Raw genomic sequence first — 6,531 nt, 5'->3', positions numbered from 1 at the left:
CCCATCAGAGTACCCAAGTACCGGTCACCAGGCCATCAGAGTACCCGAGTACCTGTCACCAGGCCATCAGAGTAACCGAGTACCTGTCGCCAGGCCATCAGAATACCCGAGTATCTGTCACCAGGCCATCAGAGTAACCAAGTACCTGTCACCAGCCCATCAGAGTACCGGAGTACCTGTCACCAGCCCATCAGAGTACCAGAGTACCTTTCACCAGCCCATCAAAGTACCCGAGTACCTGTCACCAGCCCAACAAAGTACCCGAGTACCTGTCACCAGGCCATCAGAGTACATGAGTACTTGTCACCAGGCCATCAGAGTACCCTGTGTACTTGTCATCAGCCCATCAGAGTAGACGAGTACCTGTCATCAACCCATCAGAGTACCCAAGTACCTCTCACCAGCCTATCAGAGTACCTGAATACCTATCTGCAGCCCATGCCTCAGAATATACATTGGGGTGTTTGCTTTCCAAAATGAGGTCATTTTGTGGGTAATTCCACTGTCCTGGTGCTCAAGGACCTTCAAAAGTGGGTAGGAAAAATAGGTAGGAATGAAATCTCTATGTGACCAGGCTGTGTAAAAGTATCACACATGTGGTATCGCCATACTCGGGAGGAGTAGCAGAATGTGTTTTGGGGTGTAATTTTTGCTATATATATATTGACTGACAACTTTGTGTAACCAAAAAAAAAATGCGGTTTAATTCTTTTCCACGTTTTCCAAAAACTTCTGGAAAAAAATGAACCGTTCAAAAGACTCATTCTACCTCATAGATTATACGTTGGGGTGTTTGCTTTCCAAAATGGGGTAATTTTGTGGGCAATTCCATTGTCCTCGTGCTCCAGGGCCTTCAAAAGTGTAATAAGTGGTTGTGAAATGAGATGTGTAATTTTTGCTCGTAGAGCGCCTGAAGGTGCTACTTCAATGTTGGTACTCTGTATGTGGCCAGGCTGTGTAAAAGTCTCACACATGTGGTATCTCCATACTTGGGAAGAGTAGCAGAATGTATTTTGGGGTGTAATTTGTTGTATGCATATGCTGTATGTGAGAAATAACCTGATAGTATGACAATTTGTAAAAAAAATCTTGCAAAGGATTGTGGGAAACAATTACAACATAAAAAAACTCACCATGCTATTTAATTAATACCTTGGAATGTCTATGTAGCAGATGACATTTTGGACAAAGTGTCATTCATGTGTAAATTTAGTTTTTGCCTCAGAACAGTAGTGGGGTTTTAAGGGCTAATTATGTAGGTTAACTTACATCACTGACATCAGTCTGGCTGGGGTGTGTTAGAGTTCTGCTTGATCATGTGTACACTGAGGTGCACATGACAAGCCAGAGCCAGGCCTGGTTGGATGTTTTGGGTATCAGCTTCCTCGGAACCAATCAGTGGGTGTGCTGGGCCCTGCTGAGGAGTCTGGGGAGGGGTATTAAGATGTTGAAGTAGGAGTTTGATGATGTTCAGTAGGAGTTTGTGAGGCCTGAGTCGTCTGTTCTTGTTTCCTGGACCGGGGTAGCCCCATGAGGGGTCCCGGTCACAGGGTGTTCGACATCCCGCAACATGCTTCTGTTGGTTACCCTCAATAGACCCGCCTGGTCTGGGGTAGGGATACGTCTGTTCCCGAGTCTCGGAATCAGCTGGTCCGAGGCACAGTAACTGAGGGAGGATTCAAGGTGTCCGGGTGTGCTCTTGGCTTGGAGGGGCACCACAGCTCGTGAAGGTGACCGGGGGAGGACTTTTCGGAGGAGGACCAACAAGCTGGCATCCTGAGAAATGCCTGGTTACTGAGTTGGGAAGGACATTGACGAATCCACGCTTTTTCCAGTACTATCAAGGAGACAGAGAGCATTCCAGGTACTGAGGAAAAAGGTTCCTGTTCACTTTCAGTTACAACTTGTTCAAGGTCAGATATTTTACAAGTTCTGAATCAAAGTGCTGACTGCCATAATCTCTGGCTAGAGATTTTTTCAGTCGTGAAGCGCCCAGTTGCAAGTGGCTACTCTCTGGGTGGTACAAGAGACTTTGTTATGTCTGCAGTTCAAGGTGCCTGAGTTCTTCACCCTCGCCCTCTGTTCCCATACGAGACTGTGCTGTTGGATGTTACTTCTGCAAAGTAAAACCTTTCAAAAGGACTTTATTGGTGTCAGAGTCCAAGTTGTTGGGTATCAACTCTGGGAACCCCTAGACGTGGAGGAACCAGCCAAGCAGAGGTAACCGGTAAGCCCAATAAATTAAGGCAGCCCTACAAAGGGTAATGGCCGCTACATCTACTTTCGAAAAAGGGGTCATTTGGGGGGTATTTGTACTTTCCTGACTTGTTAGTGTCTCAAGAATCGAGATACACCTGATGTACTGAAGGCCTGATCAGATGTGATCAATTTTCAGTGATTGGCACTATGGTTTGTAGACTATAACCTTAACAAAGACCAAATAATATACATTAATCTGGGTTATTTTTACCAAAGATATGTAGCAGTATACATTTTGGCCAAAATATATGAAGAAAAATTACTAATTAAGAAAAATTTATGGCAGAAACAAAGAAAAAAGCTTTTTTTTCACAAAATTTACGGTCTTTTTTTATTTATAGCAAAAAAAATAAAAAACCCACTAGTGATTAAATACCACCAAAAGAAAGCTCTATTTGTGTGAAAAAAGGACGCAAGTTTCATATGGGTAAAGTGTTGCATGATTGAGAGCTGAAAGCTGAAAATTGGTCTGGGCAGGAAGGGGGGGAAGGGCAGTGTATTGAGGTGGTTAATAATCTTAATAATCTTTCTTTATACTAATTGCTTACATTTAAAACTATGATACTGTATTTCTAATATTATACATTTATATTGTAGAACTTTTATTACCCATATGACAAAAACCTCTGAAGAAGGACTATAATCAGTCTAAAACATGTACAGTGTCTACGCCAGTATACACGACAGCTAGCCCACCAGAATTCCACAGGCAGAAATTGTTCGACATGCATCATGCGTTGTCTAGGGTACTACATGTTATGAATCTGTGAATTTATATTTTTAAAAATGCTATCTATGTTTAACTACATACTTTTAACATGATGTTGAAATAAAACTATGTTTTTTACTTACATATTGGTCTGTCTGCTAAATCCATGAGGGGTTTGCCGTGCTTGATGCACAAGGTTTTTGTTCTATTACTTTAAGCAATAGTGGATTGGACAGAGCAAGTCTATGTATATAGCAATTCCCCTAAATACAATAGCGAGTAACTAGGTACCCAATATGTCAAGCTCTAAAACTGTGCACACTTGTGGACTGGTGACAAATGATAGTACTTAAAAAACTCCATAGGCAATGCTTTAAAAGCCTTTACCAGTTACCAGTTTATAGTTACAGGGCCATTCAGGTCCCGGATCAGCTCTATGGTAAGCCGATGGAACCACCGACCTCAGTCTTAGGCTCCCCGGTGGGATGGGAGAGCCTGAAATAGGTGACGAGAGTGACAGCTTGTAAAAGCCATCCAGGGGCTATTTAGCCATTACAATGACTCTTACAAAAAAGGGAGTCGGCAGCTGAAAAAAAAGTATGCAGCTGTGGGCATCATCCCAGTATTTCACTTCTCTGGCATTGTAAATGTACGTAAGCTAGTCCGGAAGTCAGCTAAACTTGTGTAAGCTTCTAGACCTTCAAACTTCCATGGATACATAGAAGACAATCTTTTCTCGCATTTATAATAAGTTGGATTGGTATGGGATAACACATGCTCAATACCATACCACTATCAGGCATATAACCTGAACAAAGTCATATAAAAGCCATACCCAGGTCTACAGCACCTCTCAAGACCTGCTCCTCCTGCCATCCACAGACAATCAGGATGCCGGTTCCTGCAGTCCATCTCCTCTCACCATCAACAAATATAGAAGGATAAAAGTTACACTCCATAACTGCATATATGGTATCTTCACCTAACAACCACATATCCTTGATGTGTTTCACCACTACTGGCTAAGTCACAAGGATAGGGGAAACCAAGGAATGGGAGGAATTTAAACACAGTCTTATCAAAATCACTGTGGTTCACAAAGCCTCACCACAGGTGCACCACTACTCACATATTCAACACCACTCAACTAATTGGCAAATATATCAGTTTTCAATTAATCATTTATAAATCAACTAACAAAATGATTGAGTTTGTCCCAAATAGACCCCTCATTATCATACTCAAACCAACAAAAATATCAATCAGCATCACAGTTAGTCAGCCTGTCACAAATACTCTGATCAAAGCCATTCACTAAGTTGTCAAAATCCTTCAATCAATTGACATCAAAATTACCAACAGAGTGAACGGACACTTGCCAAACACAAAAGGATTGATTTACTAAGACTAGAGAGTAGGGTTGTTCTGATACCAGTATCGGTGCCAATACCAAGCATTTGCACGAGTATCAGTACTTATGTAAGTGCTCCAATAACTGAAACCGATACTTTCAGGCTCGATTCTTTCAGCTGCCAGTGGGATTCCCCCACTGACAGCTGAAATAAAAAAAAAATTAATAATGCAGCAGTTTATGGTTGTTAAGGATCAGAGCCGCCTCATCCTTAACATCTGATGACTCATTCAGCTGTCAGTTGAGTTTGGGCTGGGTGTAACAATATGGACGCTGCTGCTTTTATACGGTGCAAGAAGTTCCAAGATGGGTGTCGCAGGCAGCCTTTCCTCGTGGCATTTCAGTGCCTGCCCATCAGTGCCCATAAATGTCGCCTATCAGTGCCCAATGCCCATAAGTGCCACCTATCAGTACCAGCCACCTGTCAGTGCCATCTTTTAGTGCTAGCCACATGTCAGTGCCATCTATCAGTGCCAGCCACCTGTCGCTGTGACCTATCAATGCCATCTATCAATACCAGCCACCTGTCAATGCCAGCCATCTGTAAGTGCCAGCCATCAGTGCCATGTGTCAGTGCCTGCGTTCAGCACGAGGGCTGCTAGGCTCTCTCATGTGAGCGCAAGCCGTTCGGATGTGGGTTGCTCTCTGAGCTGTGCATATTCTGCGTGACGTTGGTCACATCCTCGCCGGTGCTGCAGGCTACCTTTATCACTGACTTTCCATTGGAGGATATTCTTTACTTCAATAGGGTCTCCTCACACCTGCCACTCTTATACAACACACACTCTCCTGCGCAATTTCATTTCAGGTAATTTATGACCTCCTGTTTCAGGTCTCCTATTTTTATGGTGATATGGTCACTTTGGGTTGCAAATTCTGTGTTCACTTTATGCACATTCTTTCCTCACCTTGGGATGACTATTCTTGTCCAATATCCATTGGCTCACTCACTTTTTCTTTCCTCTCTATACATATTTGCCAATTAGCTTCCCCCCTCTCCCCATCCCACTTCACATTCATTATATCATCTTTTTTCTTCAGCCTCCTTAGCTCACCTCCACCACACCAACTCGGTTTGAGTAAACTCCAGCCACTTTTCAGGACCATCTCACTTCTTGGCCTGCGTTGCCGGCTTCTTGGACGTCACCTCAACTCCCGGAGGGATGCAGATTTCCCCTCCCAGTGCCTCTGACGTAAACCATCACTACCATGATTTCTATGTGTATTTTCTGTTATCCTATAGGTAAGAGTTGGTAGGATCATTGTATATGCTCCCTCTCTCCCTGTATAATCAACTACCATTGATTATTAACACTCAATATATTATTTGTCACAGGTACCCCCAATTTTTATAGCAGCTCCTGATGAGTGGAAACAGTCCACGAAACGCGTCAAGCTTTTTACCAGTGGATATTATGCCCCAATAACCAAGATTTCCGCAATTGATCTATTTAAATCATCAATTCATCTTATTGGTTTCCACTGTATATGCACTTTGGGATGTACTATTGGTCTGTCACTAACTATGTGTAATTATGCTACTATAATATGAATTATATATAATAATGCTAATATAATATGAATTTGATTATGTTATCATATTTTTGAATTGTGTGTATTATAACATTGATTTATTATTATTTATTATCATCTTATTTATTGTACTATCTCCCCATGCATTGCCAATAAATCATTATTTTATTGATTGATTTAATTGACACTCAGTGTCTTTTTTCATATAAAGTCCCACTGCTGCCCCCTCGTTGTCCCTTTTTCCCTTCTTTTTGTCCAAATATCGGGGATGGAGCTCGGTGTGCCAGATGGTCATGGCTCATATAAAGTCCCACCTGTATCTTTTCTACCCTGTTTCCCCTAAAATAAGACCTAGTGTGATTGTCGGTGATAGCTGCAATAAAAGCCCTACCCCCCAAATAAGCCCTAGTTAAAGTCCTTGTAGGTCTTCTTTTCAGGGTAGGGCTTAATTTTGAGGAAACAGGGTAGGGCTTATTTGGGTGGTAGGGCTTATATTGCAGCCAACACCGACAATCAGGCTAGGTCTTATTTTAGGGGAAACAGGGTATATAAACTTTCTATATAAAGTGCCAGCCATCTGTCAATGCCAGGCATCTATCAGTGCCAACCATCTGTCAGT

This window comes from Lithobates pipiens, unplaced genomic scaffold (genome assembly GCF_037356315.1).
Source record: "Lithobates pipiens isolate NorthernLeopardFrog02 unplaced genomic scaffold, aLitPip1_a1.2 Scaffold_18, whole genome shotgun sequence".
Lineage (NCBI taxonomy): Eukaryota > Metazoa > Chordata > Amphibia > Anura > Ranidae > Lithobates > Lithobates pipiens.
The sequence above is the reverse complement of the archived record's forward strand: the minus strand, read 5'-3'. Positions refer to the sequence as shown.